The sequence below is a fragment of the Dama dama genome, chromosome 30 (genome assembly GCF_033118175.1).
Source record: "Dama dama isolate Ldn47 chromosome 30, ASM3311817v1, whole genome shotgun sequence".
Lineage (NCBI taxonomy): Eukaryota > Metazoa > Chordata > Mammalia > Artiodactyla > Cervidae > Dama > Dama dama.
The window spans coordinates 54,292,193-54,311,467 of record NC_083710.1 but is presented as its reverse complement, the minus strand read 5'-3'; the positions used below and the strand labels follow the sequence as shown (position 1 = coordinate 54,311,467).

The 19,275-nt window shown below is 42.9% G+C and overlaps 1 protein-coding gene across 3 annotated transcripts in view; it reads left to right on the top strand.

Moving 5' to 3' along the window:
* The window catches only part of LOC133049239 (glutamine amidotransferase-like class 1 domain-containing protein 3, mitochondrial), an 84,315-nt gene that overhangs the window by 36,210 nt on the left and 28,830 nt on the right, over window positions 1-19,275 (top strand). Inside the window, exon 1 of one of the 3 annotated variants that reach the window (XR_009691248.1) lies at window positions 17,834-17,897. The exons of 1 other annotated variant lie outside the window; for it this stretch is intronic. The gene's annotated coding sequence lies outside the window, so the exon portion shown is untranslated. Of the gene's footprint in view, window positions 1-17,833; window positions 17,898-19,275 lie in introns of those variants that run through there. One more of the 3 variants, XR_009691249.1, reaches the window with a different exon arrangement.

Sequence of the window (19,275 nt, the reverse complement as noted above, 5' to 3'; positions counted from 1 at the left end):
AGCTAGTGTTGCCCACTACAGTCTGTTTATCAGTTCAGTTCAGTTGCTCAGTTGTGTCCGACTCTTTGCGACCTCATGAATTGCAGCACACCAGGCCTCCCTGTCCATCACCAACTCCCAGAGTTTACCCAAACTCATGTCCATCGAGTCGGTGATGACATCCAGCCATCTCATCCTCTGTTGTCCCCTTCTCCTCCTGTCCCCAATCCCTCCCAGCGTCATGGTCTTTTCCAATGAGTCAGTTCTTCACATGAGGTGGCCAAAGTTTTGGAGTTTCAGCTTCAGCATCAGTCCTTCCAATGAACACCCAGGACTGATTTCCTTTAGGATGGACTGGTTGGATCTCCTTGCAGTCCAAGGGACTCTCAAGAGTCTTCTCCAACACCACAGTTCAAAAGCATCAATTCTTCTGCGCTCAGCTTTCTTTATAGTCCAACTCTCACATCCATACATGACCACTGGAAAAACCATAGCCTTGACTAGACAGACCTTTGTTGGCAAAGTAATGTCTCTGCTTTTTAATATGCTGTCTAGGTTGGTCAAAACTTTCCTTCCAAGGAGTAAGCGTCTTTTAATTTCATGGCTGCAATCACCATCTGCAGTGATTTCGGAGCCCCAAAAAATAAAGTCAGCCACTGTTTCCACTGTTTCCCCATCTATTTCCCATGAGGTGATGGGACCAGACGTCATGATCTTAGTTTTCTGGATGTTGAGCTTTAAAGCAACTTTTTCACTCTCCTCTTTCACTTTCTTCAAAGAAGTTTTTTAGTTCCTCTTCACTTTCTGCCATAAGGGTGGTGTTATCTGCATATCTGAGGCTGTTGATATTTCTCCTGGCAATCTTGATTCCAGCTTGTGCTTCTTCCAGCCCAGCATTTCTCATGATGTACTCTGCATATAAGTTAAATAAGCAGGGTGACAATATACAGCCTTGATGTACTCCTTTTCCTATTTGGAACCAGTCTGTTGTTCCATGACCAGTTCTAACTGTTGCTTCCTGACCTGCATACAGGTTTCTCAAGAGGCAGGTCAGGTGGTCTGGTATTCCCATCTCTTTCAGAGTTTTCCACAGTTTATTGTGATCCACACAGTCAAAGGCTTTGGCAAAGTCAATAAAGCAGAAATAGATGTTTTTCTGGAACTCTCTTGCTTTTTCGATGATCCAGCGGATGTTGGCAATTTGATGTCTGGTTCCTCTGCCTTTTCTAAAACCAGCCTGAACATCTGGAAGTTCATGGTTCACATATTGCTGAAGCCTGACTTGGAGAATTTTGAGCATTACTTTACTAGCGTGTGAGATGAGTGCATTTGTGCGGTAGTTTGAGCATTCTTTGGGATTGCCTTTCTTAGGGACTGGAATGAAAACTGACCTTTTCCAGTCCTGAGGCCACTGCTGAGTTTTCCAAATTTGCTGGCATATTGAATGTAGCACTTTCACAGCATCATCTTTTAGGATTTGAAATAGCTCAACTGGAATTCCATCACCTCCTTTCATGTGGTTCTCAAGGCAAGAATACTGAAGTGGTTTGCCATTCCCTTCTCCAGTGGACCACATTCTGTCAGACCTCTCTACCATGACCCATCCATCTTGGGTGGCCCCACACGGCATGGCTTAGTTTCATTGAGTTAGACAAGGCTGTGGTCCGTGTGATCAGATTGGCTAGTTGTCTGTGATTGTGGTTTCAGTCTGTCTGCCCTCTGATGCTCTCTTGTAACACCTACCGTCTTACTTAGGCTTCTCTTAACTTGGACGTGGGGTATCTCTTCACGGCTGCTCCAGCCAAGCGCAGCCACTGCTCCTTTCCTTGGATGAGGGGTATCTCCACACAGCCGCCCCTCCTGACCTTGAACGTGGAGTAGCTCCTCTTGGCCCTCTGTTTATAAAAACTCTGTAATCCCTTTGTTCGGGGCTCAGAGCTTGGAGCATTAACTCCTCTGGGCCTGCTGGCTAATAAACCTGAGTTCTCCAACTCCGAGTGTGGTGCTTGGTTTCTCGAGTACTAGTTTCTGCAACATGTTTCTGCAACTAGTCCACTGCAACAGGCATGTACAGTTTAAGGAGTACTCTCATTTTCCCCTTCCATTTCACCTCTGCTAGTCACCATTGTTAGGGACAGATATGCCTTCCAGAAGTTTCTGGTAGTTTGAGATTAAGAACCTAGAAGGGCATTGAGTGTTTATCACAATTCTTCCCAGATGTTCCCTTGTTTGCCCCTGAACTGCATTTTCCAGTATACGTAGATCACTGGCTCCTGGTCCTCTGCCTGGTTTCTGGGATCTATTGCCTGCCTCCCTGCTATGGCCCAAGAGGACTTCAGCACAGCTTGTTGGGGCATTTTTGTTTATAATCAATCATTGCAGGTTCACTAGTCTGAACCTAGCTGTGGTCCTCTAGGGTATTCTTATTGCCCTCAGGCTGCCCCGTTCTGGGCCATTGGTTTGTACTTACAGGGGTTACCAGAACTCAGGTTGAGCTTGTGGTTGCAGGTGAAGTGGCAGAATTATTCTTGGAGGATGATTGCATGTTAATTTCAGAGGAAATCTCCTAGAGCCTTGGGGTTCTACCTGGATCCTGTCACAGAAGAGAGAATTTGAGACAAAGAGAAACTAAATGGTTCTGCATAAAAATGCAAAAGGCTGTCTTTCCTGCAGTCCGACACTGTCTCTCAGAGAAGAGGTTAAGTGCTTTGCTTCTCTTGGTTGGGGCTCTGGAGACAGGGTCAAGGCATCAGGAACCTCTGTGGATGGCTGGGGGTGATACCCTGGTTTTAAGTCAGAACCACACACATGTTGGGGGTGAGGCTGGAGCTGGAGAGATAGTCAGCAGGGAACCCTTTGTTGGAAGGGCCCAGGCAGACAAATTTAACAGCAGTGGAACCAAATATCTAATTTGAAGTTTTTCTTTGCAATATAATAGTTGTTCGTCATCCTCAGGAAAGTTTGTTACAGACTACAACCTATGTCAGCCATGCTTTGGGGAGTGAGGGCAGGGCGATCGTTTATGTATAAAGAAGGCTGGGGGGTACCAGTCAGAGAGAAAAGTGAGCAGAAGCAACATGGAGGGGTTACTGTACCTAGCTGAATGATGCAGGGAAGAGGGACCAGAAAGGATGACACTGGGGCATGTTTGAATTCTCTTCTTAAGCCAACTGCTGACTAAAGTGGGCTTCCCAGCCATGGTCCAGACTGGGGAAACCCAAAGCCAGGCTCCGTAGTGGCACGCACAGTGGTTGTGAACATCAGGGTACAATTTCAGACAATCTGTTTTATATCAGTGGACTCCAAAGCCAGGTTCCAGTGGACGGGTGAATTTCTATATCCAGGAGTAAAGTGAATATTTGGGTAGAAAGGGCAAGATAGGTATTTGGGGCCATTAGGATAGACCTCAGCAAGTAAGAACAATCACATCATAAGATTTTGTGATTTCTTGCTTGATAGTCTACATAAATTGGTGTTAAGAATAATCTGATTGAGTTGAAAGGAAACAGTTATCTAATTTGAAAAACACTCAGAATAGAACTCCCGAAGCATTATCTCAGTTTGAAATTCTGGTGTTTTCAGCTTCCTTGTGAAACAGGGAACCAAGTTCTGTTCACAGAGCCGAAAAATGGACTTCACGAACTTGCAAACACTCCCACAGGCAAAGTTTATTTTGGAGGCTAGAGATACAAAGCCCTCAGCATTGACACTGAGAACCCCCAATGGTGGGAATGACAGTAGTTTTTGTGTCTTTATTAGAATTGATCTGTTCGTTTTTGGTTGGCTAAGGGCCAGATCCATGTAATTTTTGACCAATCAGTTTAAATGTTGCATTGTCCAGTTTGTCATTTTTATGGCTTTCTTGGATTCCCCAGTTTCTCAGTTTTTCTAGACATTGAGATGCCATCCCTTGACCCATTCTCAAGATCTCAGAGCATTATTTAGGGACTAGATGTGTGTTTAGGAGCTAATTGTCTACCTGGAGTTTTTCTCCTTGATATACTGGAGAGCAGTTTATGATTGTCTTGTTCTGGGTCTGAATATTTTATGACCCTCCAGACCAGGGAGGCATTCCTCTGAATGTCTATAATCTGAAGCAATAAATATGTCTTTTCATGGAGTAAAAAGCTTGTGTGTGAGAATTAAAGTTGAAATTAGACAAAGAACTGAGGCTCTGACTTATACACTGTGTAACAATTTCTACCTCAATTAGATATTTAGAGAAAACTCCTAAGACCACTTTTACATGAAAGGGAAGAATGGACTATAACAGCTTCAACCACCTCACTGTGGAAGAACTTTACAAAGTGATGATAAGCTGCATAAAGTCTGATGAGCATTGATGGAAGTGCTGTCATTTAGCTTTTCTGGGCTTACTTTTTGTCACTGGTATTGAATTTGAAGGCATGTTAATTCAATTATTTGCTTGCTTAATTACTCTGTGCTTTTATGGAACAGTGACCAACTTAAAGACTAAGGCCCTCTGTAATTAGAGTCACCTTCTAGTTATTTAGGGGCTTAGATGATAAATTGTAGATTGACTGACATCTCTCTAATCAAAAACAATTGATGGCTTCCCGTTGCCTCTTGCTCTTTGTTTTAAGTATTAATAGAAGCCAGATTATATTTAAAAGCAAATTTGATCTTCCATCACTGTCTGGAGGGGAAGCAGTGTAGAGAGCATTCCCATGAAAGCCCACGTCGGGAGGAACTGAAGCCTCCTGTTAACGGTAGATTTGGCCATGCATCTCTCCACAGCAAGCCCAGTCTTCAGAGACCTGGCTGGCGGCTTCTTGTTGTTTAGTCCCTAAGTCATGTCAAACTCGTTTGAGACATTATGGACTGTAGCCCACCAGGCTCCTCTGTCCATGGGCTTTTCCAGACAAGAATACTGGAGTGTATTGGCATGTCCTACCCCAGGAGTTCTTCCTGACTCAGGGGTTGGACCTGCATCTCTCGCATTGGCAGGCAGATTCTTTTCCATTGAGCCACCACTGCAGCCTTCTGAGAGACCCTAAGCCACACTTCCCAGTTAAGCTGCTCTAGGAATCCTGACCCTCAGAAGTTGTTAAGATGATGAAGTTTTGTTCTTTTAATTGGAAAAGTCTTGAGGGTAATTTGTTACACAGTAATAGACAATACAAACTCCTATCTGTCAGTAAGCCTTACACAAGCTCTCAGGATCTGACCAGAGTTCTCTCTTCATTCTCACATTGGGCTTAGCATCTCCCTTCCACCCAAAGAGCCGAGGTCTTCATGCCTTAGGACCTTAGTACTAGTGATTCCCTCTCACTTCTCATGTCTTGTTTCCACACCATATTCCTTTCATGTCTAACTTACCCCACAACTTTCTTCTCTTCATCTTCCCTCGAAGTCAGTGATTCTTAGCCAGAGATGAGTTGTCCCTACAAGGGACATTTGGCAATGTCTGGAGACAGTCACCAAGTTGTGGCATCTAGTGGGTAGGGTCCAGGGCTGCTGTTAAACATTGTGCAATGTACAGAGCATCCCCCTGCAACAACAAATTAACTAGTTCAAAGTGTTAATGGTGTTGAAGTTGAGAAACCCTGTAAAGTGTAGAGTTACATCTAGAAGTCCTCCCAAACACCTCAAGTTTAGGTCAACATGCCCATCTGCATGGGACACAAAGTTTCCCTCTTTATATTCTTTAAGATAGGGAAGTTCCATTTAGGAAGGGAACTGATCTACTCCCCTGAGTCACTACATTTAGAATCTCATACACAGTAGGTGCTCAATAAATATTTGTTGAATGAATTAATGCAAACCCAATGCTTTCAATAAGCCAGTCATACTAACACCTGGATGAAATTGAATCCCTCTTTATACCCAGTGAAAATGTGCCTGGAATGGTTTTTTCTTTTTTAATGACTGTGGTTTTTATAGCAAGTAAAATACAGTGAACTGATCTTTGTCTTCTCTTGACAACAGCGGGTCCAGTCATAAGGGATGGCTTGTGAATGTGAGCTCTCAGAGTAAATCAGGAATATTTGAAAAAACAAATCAGAACTGTGAGAGTGCAGATGATTTCACAAAAGGAAAAACCACGTAATACGATCTTTGCCCAGAATAGCTGATTTGGCATATTTGAATTTCAGTTTTCTTTTTTCTGCCTTGCCCTTCCTTATGCAATCTGATAAGTCAGTCTCTGGGCTATAAATATTAAGTGTCATTTTTTGGGAAAGCTTATGTTTTATCAGAGAGCAAGTGGTAGCAACCAGGGTTCCTTTCCCTAGTTAGTATTTTTGTTAATTCCTTTGTGATATTGAAACATACTTAGAATATTTTGTAAAGGAGAAAACTTTGGAGTAAAGTGCATTTAATTTTCTTAAAGCAACAACAGCACCACAGTAATAACAGCCATCAAAATCTTCAAGGCTTACACCATTATCTGTCTGCCTTTGTTCTGGTTCCATTTTTCCCCAGGCCCTAGACGATAAAATAAAACCAGATTTTAACTTGAAAACATCAGTAAGGCATTAAGAAAGAATGTCTTAAAGTAATATTAAGAGAATGCCTCACAGAGTCAATGGTTATTTTATGTATACATGTTCACTATACATTCTCTCTCTGTATATGTGAACTATTCTTTACCGACTTATTAAATTTTGGATGGAATTTTGAAAGTGCTCATAAGGAATTAGGTTCCTATGAAGCGAGGACTTTAAACTGTTGAAGGAATGTGTGGATGTAAAATCAATAATTCAATATAATTGACTTGATATACTTTATTGTGAAGACATCTTTCCATTTGTGGAGGCTCAGAGTGGCTATGTCTCATCTTCAAAAGCACCCTACCTCAAAGAAAAGTATTGTCTGTAGCTTTTCTTGTAGCACAAAATAGCCTGTCATTGTTTCCAAGCTAACTAGTAAATACTGAGCGATTATCCGCCAGTTGTATCATTCTGCTTATGATGCTGTCATAAAGAAGAACTAAATGGATGGATGTCTTATTTAAAGAAGTCTGGTAGACATTTAAAAAACATTCCATGCAGTAATTGTGTATGCATATTTAGCAGGCAGGATAGATTCTAGGTACTTCCTCCTCTTTTGAAGCTGTATTTATAGAATTGTTGTGGGGCTCAAAAAGAAATGTGGTTAAACATTTCAACAGCAAAGGTCTAGTTACTTCCTTTCTTAAAAAAATAATTTTATATTTATTTATATTATATAAAAATATATTCATTTACTTATTTTTGGTCACACTGGGTCTTTGTTGCTGCGCGGCTACTCTGTAGCTGCGATGTGTGGGCTCCTCGCTGCAGTGGCTTCTCTCGTTGCAGAGCAGGGGCTCTAGGCGAGTGGACTTCAGTAGTTGCGGCTCTCGGGCTCCAGAGCACAGGCTCAAAGGTCACATGGGGCTTAGTTGCTCCATGGCATGTGGGATCTTTCCAGATCAGGGATTGAACTTGTGTCTCCTGTATTGGCAGGCAGATTCTTTACCTCTGAGCCACCAGGGAAGCCCTCATTACTTCCTTTTGATATTCCTCTTTCACACCAGAGGCTCTTTTTCAGATGATGTAGTCTTTCTTCAGCTCAAGGAAAGTTTCTTCTCTTGTTTTCTTGATTCAGTCCCCTGTCTATTCTCCTGACTATATCTTAGGTAGATATTGTTTCTCTTGCCTTTATCCTATATGTCTCCACTTGATTCTTATAATTTCCATATTTTACATTCCTGTTTAATGCTATGATAGGATTGTATGACTTGGTCTTCCAAGCATTAAATCAGTCTTCAGTTGGGCCCATTCTGCTTATTTTGGAAATAATTTTTGTTGTTGTTGTTACTTGTTCTCTGGTTAACATTTTATAGGTATTTTCTTATTTCATGAATACTTGTAACTTAATCTCCTCGAGAAAATTAGTTTAAAATTAAAAAAAAATTTTTTTCTGTTTCTCCTGGAGTCATTCACAATACTTCTTCATCTGGTACCTCTCTTTCAGGCTGTTGGTTTTCCTTCTGTTTATTCATGATGGGTCCCACGTGAATCGGACTGCCCACCGGTGTTGGGACCCAACTCTTGTCTGCAGCATCCCTCTGTCTATGGTGGCTGCAGTTCCACCAGCTCAGTCCGCTGTTCTAGAATGATGACTCCTAGGCTTGGAGACCGTGAGGCCTCCCTGACTTAAGGAAGCTCTCAAACTTGGCTAAGGTGAGAGGTTCTGGTCCGGATACAAACTATGGGGGCTAACATGGTCAGCCATGCTTGCATATTACAATTTTAACTGTAAAAAGAAATGTACAGGACAGAGAACCCAAAGAGAGAACTTCAGGTTTACTCACTATCATCTCACTTTGGTAGAAATTTTGGGTCAAGCCACCACCAGACTCCCGGTGGGTCTTTAGATCAGTGTCTCCTGCTGGGACGATTAGTCACGGCAAGGATGCTAGGGTCTTGTGGGGCCTGCATGGTTTGGAGGGGGCCCACGGGTGTACCATATGTTATTTGGCTTGTTTTCTCAGGTGTGATGATCTTCCTCTAAGAGTTGTCATCATCTGCTTTTAATATTCTTATTTTTCATGTGGCTTTGACTGTCCCCATTCAGCTGAACATAGGTCATTAAGCAGGATATTTTGCTGATGTCTCAGTGATTTTATCCCCTTGTCCTCCATTTGCATATTTTCTTCATGGCTGATAAACTAGAGTTCTAAAACTTGCTTCATGAAGTTAGGGTGGAAAGAGAGAGAGTGAGAACAAAGAGATACAACATGACAGCTGGGGCCAGGCCCCATGGAGGCAGCAGCCATGGGCTCACTTTGGTATGTGAGCACACTCACAGGACTGATTATCAGGTTTGCAGATCTGCAGATCTGTTTTTAATCAGCACCCATGATCGTCTTGAGTCCCAGGGGCTGACTTTCACTAAGCCAAATTATTTGAGAACAGAGAGTCAATCAGAATGCCAGTTTGTTAGTTTATATTGAGCAGAATTCCGTAAGGTCTTCTATTAAGCCCTTTTCTATATCAAGGTCCCCAAGAAGTTAAGTTAGTGATGTTCACTTGGTCAATAGTGAGGAGGGAGCACTGAGAACTGCCTTATCCAGACCATGGAAGAGATACTATCCTTGCCCTATTAAATCTCCTACCTCTCTGGTGCCCAGACACATGCATCCATTGGATTCTCTGCTAGATATGCTTGGCCAGAATTATTTTGCTCTTCATAAATTACCATTATGTTGTTAGCCTTTTAGTTTTTGTTCTGTGAATACATGATGCTAACTTACCACACAATGCAATCAGACATTCCTGGGTTTTACATTTTACACCCCAAACATGTCAGCTTTGTCTGTTGGCAGGCTAGGTGAGCTCTATACCCACTACATTTACTGTACAATAAAACACAGTCTCTGGGTGGCAACAGCATGGCAACTAACAGGAGAAACTCACTGTTGTTGTGTTTCAATAAGAGAAAAATTCCTGTCAGTTGAAATGTCTGTCATGATTCATTCAAAATAAACAAATCAGCCATTCATTTCAACATTTAAGTATTTCCTCAAAATTTTAGAAAAATAGTTGGAGTTAATGTGGCCTTTTTCTGATTTTGCCGAGTTTTGGCACTTTCTATGTGACTACTTGGGTTCCACCCTCTGGAATACCTACTTAGCCCTGCTCTTTCCCTTCCTTCCTCTATAATTCACAAAGAACATTCTCTTTTTTCTTCAGCTTAACAAACTTAACTAAATCTAATTTGCAAAGATTTTTTAAACTTTCAGACTGTGGTTTCATTCCTTGGGTTATTCTTTATTCTATCAACTGAAAAAAAAAAAAAATCTGTCTTGGTCTCAGATATGTGAAAAATGGGAAAAGGAATTGTCAAAATCCACAAAGAATTTTCTGTATGTTAGAAAACACTGTGCTAATGACTGTGGATGTGGAAATGAGGCAGGAGGGAAGTGAGCAGGACACAACCAGTACCTTTGAGATACAACAAAAACTGGTCAGAAGCGAATGGCTCAAGATACAGGAAGATCTGACTTCCAGGAGACCTCATGACCCTGAGTCCCATTATAAGCTCATTGGAATATATTAGCATGTGCTAGATGACACATCCACAGTGCCATGACAGTTCTGGGAACGGCTATAAAAGGCCAAAACAGTGGGCAGTGGCCCCATTCATGGAAATCACAACCCTTTCCCAAAATATTAATAGTTGGAGTAATCCTCCTACTTGTTAACCCATGAAATTACCCTGCCTATAAATGCTAACCACCCCATATTTTGTAACTGCCTCTCGCCTTCTGAGATAGCCCACAATCTGTCTGTAGAGTATGTAAACTTGCTTTCGCTTTGCCATGGCTCGCTCTTGAACCCTTCCCTGCGCAAAGCCAAGGACCCTCACTTGGTGGCCCCATCCCAGGGTTGTTCTTTTCAGTTGCTAAGTCATATCTGATTCTTTGTGACCCCCATGAACTGCAGCACACCAGGTTCCCTGTCCTTCACCATCTCCCAGAGTCTGCTAAAACTCATGTCCATTGAGTCAGTGATACCATCCAACCATCTTATCCTCTGTCACCCCCTTCTCCTCCTGCCTTCAATCTTTCCTAGCATCAGGGTCTTTCCTGTAGAGTAGGCTCTTTGCATCAGGTGGCCAAAGTATTGGAGCTTCAGCATCAGTCCTTTCAATGAACATTGAGGACTGATTTCCTTGAGGATTGACTGGTTGGATCTCCTTGCAGTCCAAGGGACTCTCAAGAGTCTTCTCCAACACCACAGTTCAAAAGCATCAATTCTTCAGCACTCAGTCTTCTTTATAGTCCAAACTCTCACATCCATACATGACTACTGGAAAAAACATAGCCTTGACTATATGGACCTTTGTTGGCAAAGTGATGCCCCTATTTTCCTGCAACAGAATAATCAGATGTTGGGAAAATGTAACTAAAATAAAAATCTTCTCTCAATCCAGAAATCCTCTCCACAGAGGTAATAGAGTATGAAAACTTTATTAAATAAGCCTTAAACCAGAATGTGATACCCACCACAGGCAATCTCCAGAGAGACTGCAAGGATAGAAAAGAATCTCACCTCCTTCTATAGGCAAGCAGACACTATGCATTGTATACACAGTGTTGAAATAAACAATAACTAGTCCTCAAGTCCGAGGACTTGACAGCACCTTTTGTCATACATAGTTCCTTTTAAATTTACCTGGTAATTGAGGTGACCGTTGTTTAATTAACTTTATCCAGAAGAAAAACACACTTCTTATTTCTTCATGAATAAGTAGCTTTGCAGTTTGGAACAAGACACCCACCAAAGTGAGGCTGTAGGACCTATTAACAGTCTCTCCCATATTCTGTGTGAACGAATGTGTGAGGGACTGTGTACATGTAGATCATAGGTGAGTATAGTGGTTCCAAATCCCTACCTAGCTCTGGTTTCTGACCAGCTGAGAAATTGCATTTTAGTGCTGGGGGGTGACATACCACCTGTCTATCCCACAGTGCTCTCAGTGGGGGCTTTCCTGAGAGGCTCTGGGATTACTCAGCATCCATGGACTTCTGGGATGCCAGGGGCCATTTTCAGCTCAGAAACTCACCTGGGGGAGGGATGAAAGCTGACAGTGGGACAAGTTGCCATAAGAGAATAACAAGGAGGAGTTTAGAGAGGCCAACTGGCTGCTCCGGCAGATCCTTTCTGGGAAAATGCCTTCATGAGGTCACCCGGGTGAGCGGGCTGGATCCACCTCTGAGTGCTGAGCTTGTCTGGGGAAGGGCCTCGCCCCTCGTAGGAGGCCAAGGTGTGGATGAGAAGGCCAGTGTATCATTTACACTTTGGATGCTCCTTTACATCTCGAGGCTGGCTGTGTTCACTGTGTAGGGTCCTTCCCTATGGCAGTGTGGCTGGGACATCAGATGAGTAATGGGATGTTGCTTGTTCAGTGTGAAACTGAAACAAGCAGTGGAAGAAATTGGAGGGACTTTACCAAGACTTTGGGAAAGCTAGACTTCCCTGACCCACACAGTGGATACTTCTCATTGATCTTCGCTGAATGTAAGATCTTGACTTTGTTTGCTTTTTTCATTTTGTTCCTCTTATAAAATTCCATATTGATCATCTTCCTGTTGTCGTAATACACAGACATGTGACAGCACATTCTTGTTTGGCTACCTTTTTGGTGTAACTCTAACAAGAAGTCAAAATCAAGTTCTTGTAACTGGGAAGATGGCACCTTACTTGTGGAATATCGTGTCTCCTTGAAGTGTCCTTGTAGTCCTGAGGTTCTGTCATAATTCTTAGAAATTTCTCCGTTCCTCTCTTCCTTATCATGGGTCAGTCATTATATGTGGATTTTGCTAGTGTAACTCTGAGTGGTAATCTGCAGAATCAATCCCTATCTGAGGGATACCTTTTGTTGCTCCAGTGTGCTAGTAATAAGGAGACCTGGGTTCAATCTCTGGGTCAGGAAGATCCCTGGAGAAGGGAATGGCAACCTACTCCAGTATTCTTGCTTGGAAAATCCCATGGACAGAGGAGCCTGGTGGACTACAGTTCAGGGGGTCTCAAAGAGTTGGACATGACTGAGCGACTGACACTTTCACTTCCAAGGAGATTTCAGAAATCTGATGCCCAGACAGTGAAGCAGACTCTTGGGGTGACCCAAGCATCAGTTGTTTTTAAAGGTTCCCATCCCTAAGTGATTCTGTTTGCAGCCAAGGGGTGAGCCAGTGATCCAGCCTAAAGTTCTGAGGTTTACGGAGGCTGCGTCTTCCTCGTGGGTGGCCAGCACTTACAGGCATCCTGGCTTATACTCTAGGATTTCAGACTTGTTCCTGTTCCTGACACACACTGCCTTTGTGCAGAGCCCCACGGCTCTTCTGCTTTTATCCTGCTCTTTCTGGGTCTTTTCCAGGGACCCACGGATCCCTCCAAGATGCTGTCTTTGTCTCCTTGCATTGCTGACTTTTGTCTGGTTTCTTACAAACTGCGACAGGCTCCATTGGGGAACAAATGACTTCTTTGAAGACCCAAACACTGAAAAAAAAGGGCCCTTCTGTTCTTTCCACCAACTTATAATAAAATTAATATTAATGAAGCACTGACTGTTTATCATGCACTATTAAGCTTTACATATGCTCTACTAATGTAATGTTTAATTCCCACAAAACATCATCATCCCCATTTGAGAGATAAGCCAACTGAGGCAGTGAGAGATGAGTAATTTGCCCAAGACAACACAGCTGGTGCATGGTACAGGCAGGACTTTGAGACAGACAGTCTGATTCCAGAGACCACAGTGAGCCACACAAACAGTAAAATGAGTTTAAAGAAGGGGAATAATGTAGATTTCCCAATTGGGTCTACTTTGATGCTTTTTTTGGAAATTCTTTCAAAATTTTTTTCTTCTTCTTTTGGTTTTCCTGCTTAGCAGATGCCTTAAGCACATGCCTATTTCCGCTGTTGGTGATCCATCACTGTTGGGTTAACCCATGTCAGACTTCCCTGATGTTGAAAGCTTGTCCCCAGATATTTGCATATATTAAACACACCCACTTGATGAAGCTTCAACCAGCCGCTGGCAGGGCCTGTCTCCCCAAGGCCCTCTCGCCATTGTAGGCAGATCTGTTACAAACTCTTTTCCTACAGCTTACTAAGCGCTGGCTTATCTGTCTTGGTTGTCTCAGCCCCGAGATAGTCTTGATTCCTTCCTTCCTTGCAGGAAACAAAACACCTGGTCCCTTTAGGCAAGCAGAGTGCTGATTTAAAACAGTGGTTCTTGGACTTTCTGTCAGTCACATGGAGGGCTCGTTCAAACCCAGATTACTTGTCAGAAATATCGCTTCTCAGCGCCCATCATATGTGATGGGCGCTGAGAAGCAGCATTTCTGACAGGTTATGCCTGTGCTGCTAGCCCTATGACCACACTCTGAGAACCCCTGCCTTAAACCCGGTCTGCTGCAGTGTGGTCCATAGGTTGGCATCACCTGGGAGCTTGCTAGAAACACAAACTGGCAGGTCAGAGCTCACACTTCTAGAATGAGAACTTGTGTTTAACAAGTTTCTCAAAATGTGATACGTATGCACATTTCAGTTTGAGAGGCACTGGTTTCGATCACCTGTTTTGATTCCTTCTAGGACTTTTAATGTCAAATATAAACCTTATTTGACAGAAATATTCCAAATAGTTACCACATTAAACTATATTCTGGCCACAAAAGAGACCAAATAAGATGATATAGGTGGTTTGGGACAAATCTATGACAAGTCCCTCCAAGTGCCTAACGGCTCAGCATCATGGCCTTCTAACAGAGGGAAGATGATGTGTTCAAGGTGATGGCAACTTAAAAGATGATTAATATGCACATGCTTAGTAAAGCCTAATGCTGGCAGGCAGGACTGATGAGCTTTTAAACTCCTCTTCTATCAGTAGAACAATAACATAAAATGTACACTCAATTTAAAGTTTATATGAAGTCTGAATACTTTGAAAATCAGTCAGTCAGAAATGAAAACTGCTAGTTCTGGGTCAGTGAGGGTAAGTAGTGGGGAAAAGGGAAAGCTATTTTCACTGTTACTTTTACATTTTAGAAAAAAAAATGATAGGGTGGCAAGATAAATATCAAGTTTGTTCTTTAAAAAGTGAGGAAAATAGTTATTGAGATTATTGTTATTTTCTCTAAGGCTTGATAAAGATTTTTGGATTTCAAAAGTCAAAGGATAGACAGATGAGTCTCCAGCACAGTAAGAGAAGATCATTTGCATCTGTCAATATATTCTGACATGCTGGGTGAGGATAATCAAGCAATATCAGCAAAGCTGCCACTTCAAACAACAAAAAAAAAGTGAAAAATGAAAGCATTTAATAAATGTTTCTGAAGTATAAAATCTAAGTGCTACAAAAACCTGAAACTTGATAATCAAAATAGCTGTCTTTCTTGGGTGCTTGGGCTTCCCTTGTGGCTCAGCTGGTAAAGAATCCTCCCACAATGCTGGAGACCTGGGTTTGATTCCCGGGTTGGGAAGATCCCCTGGAGAAGGGAAAGGCTACCCACTCCCGTATTCTGGCCTGGAGAATTCCACGGACTGTATAGTCCATGGGGTCACAAAGAGTCAGACACAGCTGAGTGACTTTCACTTGGGCGCTTACTATATGCCAGGAATTAAGCTAGTGCTTTATCTATATGTTATACGTGGCCTCATTAATCCTTGCCAGAACCTTAGGGTTCTACAGTGATTTGTATTTTACAGATGAGGAAACAGAAGCTCAAGAATGCTTAGGGGTGAGTGTTATTTATGCACATTGATACATGTATACTGTAGTTACATACCACGTAACCTACCTCTTGAAGAAATACTTGTTCGCTTATTTTCCTGACTGTTGCTGGTAGGAGCATAAAGAGAAAGATTTACTTAATTTGCCTATAATTAGGATGAAGAATGCTTTCTGGGACCAGCTGTCTTGGGGTTTTTTTTCCAATGCTCAAACCAGATGCGTGCATGTGTGCTAAGTTGCTTCAGTCGTGTCTGATTCTATGCGACCCCATGGACTGTAGCCTCCCAGGCTCCTCTGTTCATGAGATTCTCCAGGCAAGAATACTGGAGTCGGTTGCCATGCCTTCCTACAGGGGAGCTTCCCAAACCAGGGATCAAACCCGAGTCTCATGTCTCCTGTATTGGCAGGTGGGTTCTTTACCACTAGCACCACCTGGGAAGCCCACTGAAACCAGATAGTCTCAGGCAAATTGGGACAGTTGACCAGCCTACTGGGATTCCAGGGGAATGAAGCACTGGAGCCAAGCCTTTAAAAGCAGATCACTTGACCTTTTCGCAAGTTTTAGTTAGTAAGTGTTTCTTATGGTAAAAGCACTGAAGTTCATGAAGGTCTATTCTTACCGGATTAAAGAATGATGAACCTGCCTACACTAGAACTGGCTGGTTTTGCTTTGTTATTCTGAGTAGTGGTGATGGATAGCCAGATAAGAATCACAGTCTGGAGTCATGGGTACTGTGATTTGCCCCACCCTGGGAACACAAGCAAGAAATCACCTTTGGAGGACCCTCAGTCTGGACATGTTTCCAAGGCTTTGTGCCCTTGGACTTCTTAGCTATCAAGTGAAAAAGCCTTCCTTGCTTGCTGTACACAAGTAACCCCACTCCTACCTGTGTTTTGTAATTTTGGGTTGTGAGCTTATCTTTAGAGAGGCTTAGTCTGTGAACTTCCATAGTGACCTGAGTTGAGGTTTGTATTTGCTTATATTGGGAGTCCTGGGGTATTAATATCATGGTTGGAGGGACATCTCTTATACTAATTTCTGGCTTGGTAGGTGAGGATATTGTAGGTAGTTATTGAGTGCTGCCTCCAAGGCCATAGGTATGAGCCCTGTGTACCAAGGCCACAGAAGTGGAGCCCAGAACCGAGATCGCCTCTGAAGCTAATTGAGTTCCTTTGTAACTACTGCCAGAAGCCCCCTGATCATCACTAACAAGCTTCTTAACTCCAAGTTAGGTGAAGATGCCCACTCCAGTAAACACACTATAAAGTCCTAACCAATCAATGCCAACCTTCCAGCAGGAATTTTCTTTGTCTTGAGGCTATAAAAAGTGATTATTAACTCACGGAAAAGGTCGGCTCTCCCTAATCTAGCAGGAGGTCAGCCTGCTGCATTTACAATGCCTTCATTATCTCTGCTCTTTGTTCTCCTTGTCTTCCTTCTGAAATTCTGAAATTCTCTGTGTCTGGAAATTCTTTTCCAGCCCCCTACTTGGACTGCCTCAACAGCAGTTTAAAATTGAAGTGTAAATCCATGTAAGGGCAGGCCTGTGACTTAATTATGGGGAGGATACTCTCCCCACCACCCCTCATCGGAAAGCCCTGATAGAGATGGGCACATATTCTCTTTGACTTCCTATACTGCTGAGTGATTTTTCTTAGGTACATGGGGCGACCAGGTGAAACATAGAGCTGCTCAGTTAAATCTGAATTTCGGATAACAACAACAAATTTCCCAGTATAACTGTATTCTAAATACTGTATTGGATATGGTTGTATTAAACATTTTGTTGTTGTTCATTTGTAATACCAATTTAACTGGATGTCTTGTATTTTTATTTGCTAAATCTGGCAGCCTACGTGATACACCCTAGGTGTATCTTTTACTCAGGCTGAGGTCCTTTGGGAAGTCTAGCTTTATTTGGGGTCTTAGTGGTAACTCCTTAACATGAGGGGTTGTCTCTTGTTCCCATGAAGTCTTGGAAACCTCAGCCCTGGGGTTGTAATGCTAGTGTTGAACAGGAAGTCTCTTACCTACTTGACTGTTGCTCTCTTGGGTTTTCTGGATTCTTGCTTCAGTTTTCAGTTTGTTTCATTTTTAGCCCCTTGAGTTATCTTATTTTCTTCCAAGTGCATGTCATGTATACCTTGAAGAGAGTGTTTGTTATGTTTTGTCCCAGATGTTTTGAAGTAAAAGGGTTTCAGGTTATCTGATCTACCCTATCATAGAAGATGTAAATTAGGACACATGATCTGTAACAGTCAGCTAAGGTGTCTGATACATTGGTGTTGGGAAAGTTAAAATGCTATTAAGATTTAAAAGTCTCCAGGCTTTCTGAGCTCTTTATAGGAGGGTGATACTATGCATGATAAAGTATATTTGACCAAAGTATAACCAAGTCAATAGTGAGATACTTTGAAATCAGGTTATTATAAAACAATTTCAAAGGTACGAAGGGTTAGCAATACATAGGAAGAAATAATTAAAAGAGCACGTAACTAACTTAAGAACATGTCATTTTTAAGTCTGGGTGACGCAGTTCCTAGGGCAGTGTTACAGATGGTACCACGGATCACCAAGCATTCTGTTCCTCCTTGCAGGGCCCCTCCCTGAGAGGGTACACATTCCCTTCCTGGCCACGTGACGGGGGTTTGGCGAGGGAAGCAGAAGTGAGCACTGCCAGCAAGAGGTTTGTGGTTTGTCTTTTCTCTATGCCATGGCGATCTTCTAGCAGATATGAGATAGATGGAGCTACATATAGCCAACCCTATGATGTATATCAAGTATAAGCAAGAAAAAACTCCTCATTCTTTTAAGTCAGTGGGGTTTTCAGGCTGTTTGTTACTGCAGCACAACTTGATCTCTTCTGACCTATTTTGACTGACAGAGATACTGTCGGCCCTCAGGCATGGAGACACGTGCCCAAGTGCAAACATGAGCGGGTTTGGTGTGGTCTTTCTTCTCATGAACTTAGGTTCTAAGAGGTGGCAAAAATTAATCAAACAGAAAATGTGGAAGCAAAAGTTTTGAAGGAAACCAATTCTTGGTAAAATTAAAGTGCATTTCTTTAAAATGATGGCCTACCTATTTCCAGAAAAGCCTGAAGCTATTTATAGAATCAAACACAACATACAACTTAGATCAGAGACACATTAACACAGCAGAGGAATCAAAGTCACTGGGCTGTAAGATAGACCGATTACCACAGTAGGGCGTGATAATCATTTCCACCTTCTGGAGCCAAGGCAAGAAGGGAGTTGAGTAATACAGTTCTCACTGTCTGACAGCAGGATGCAGGCTAGATCTTTGAGGAACTCAACTTTTTTTGCCGTGAATAAAGAAGCAGTTTATCGACTGGGTCTTCATATGAGGGACATTTCACAACTTGACAGTCAGTAACTCTAAATTTGACCTTGCAAAAGTCATGGAAACATTTTGCCATGGAAATCCGTACCTTTTGCCAACCTGGGCTGGTGCCGTGGGCTCCACGGGACTCGTTCTCTCTTGCAGGCGCCAGTGTCTCCCCGGTGTGGAGGGCTGTGCCAGCCTACCCCCGTCCCTCCCCATCCCGCCCCGTCACCACTCCGGCAGCTGGGGGATCCCGGCCTTGAGGTGGGCCCGGGGTCCCCCTGGAGGCCTGGCCCTTTGCTTCCAGAGGAGGGATCACTCCTGCCCGTTGGCCCACAGATTTCTTGTCCTGCCTTCCAGACACCTGAGCTACAACCCAGGGGAGCCGTGGCTTCTGACTTATTATGTATACCAACCTGTTTGGGTTCCAACAGAAAGGTAGGGGTGTGTTTGTGCACAGATGGGCTTGCTGGTGGGGGTGCTGCTAAGGAGCATCATTTTAACAGATAAGTGAAGCCAAATTAGAAAAAAAATACTGTTGAAATGGATAATCCTGATAAACCATCTATAAAAGCTGTGTGTGTGTGTGTGCTCAGTAGTGTCCAACTCTGCGACCCCATGAACCGCAGCCCACCAGGCTCCTCTGTCCATGGAATTCTCCAGGCAAGAATACTGGAGTGGGTTGCCCTTTCCTACTCGGGATCTTCCCGACCCAAGGA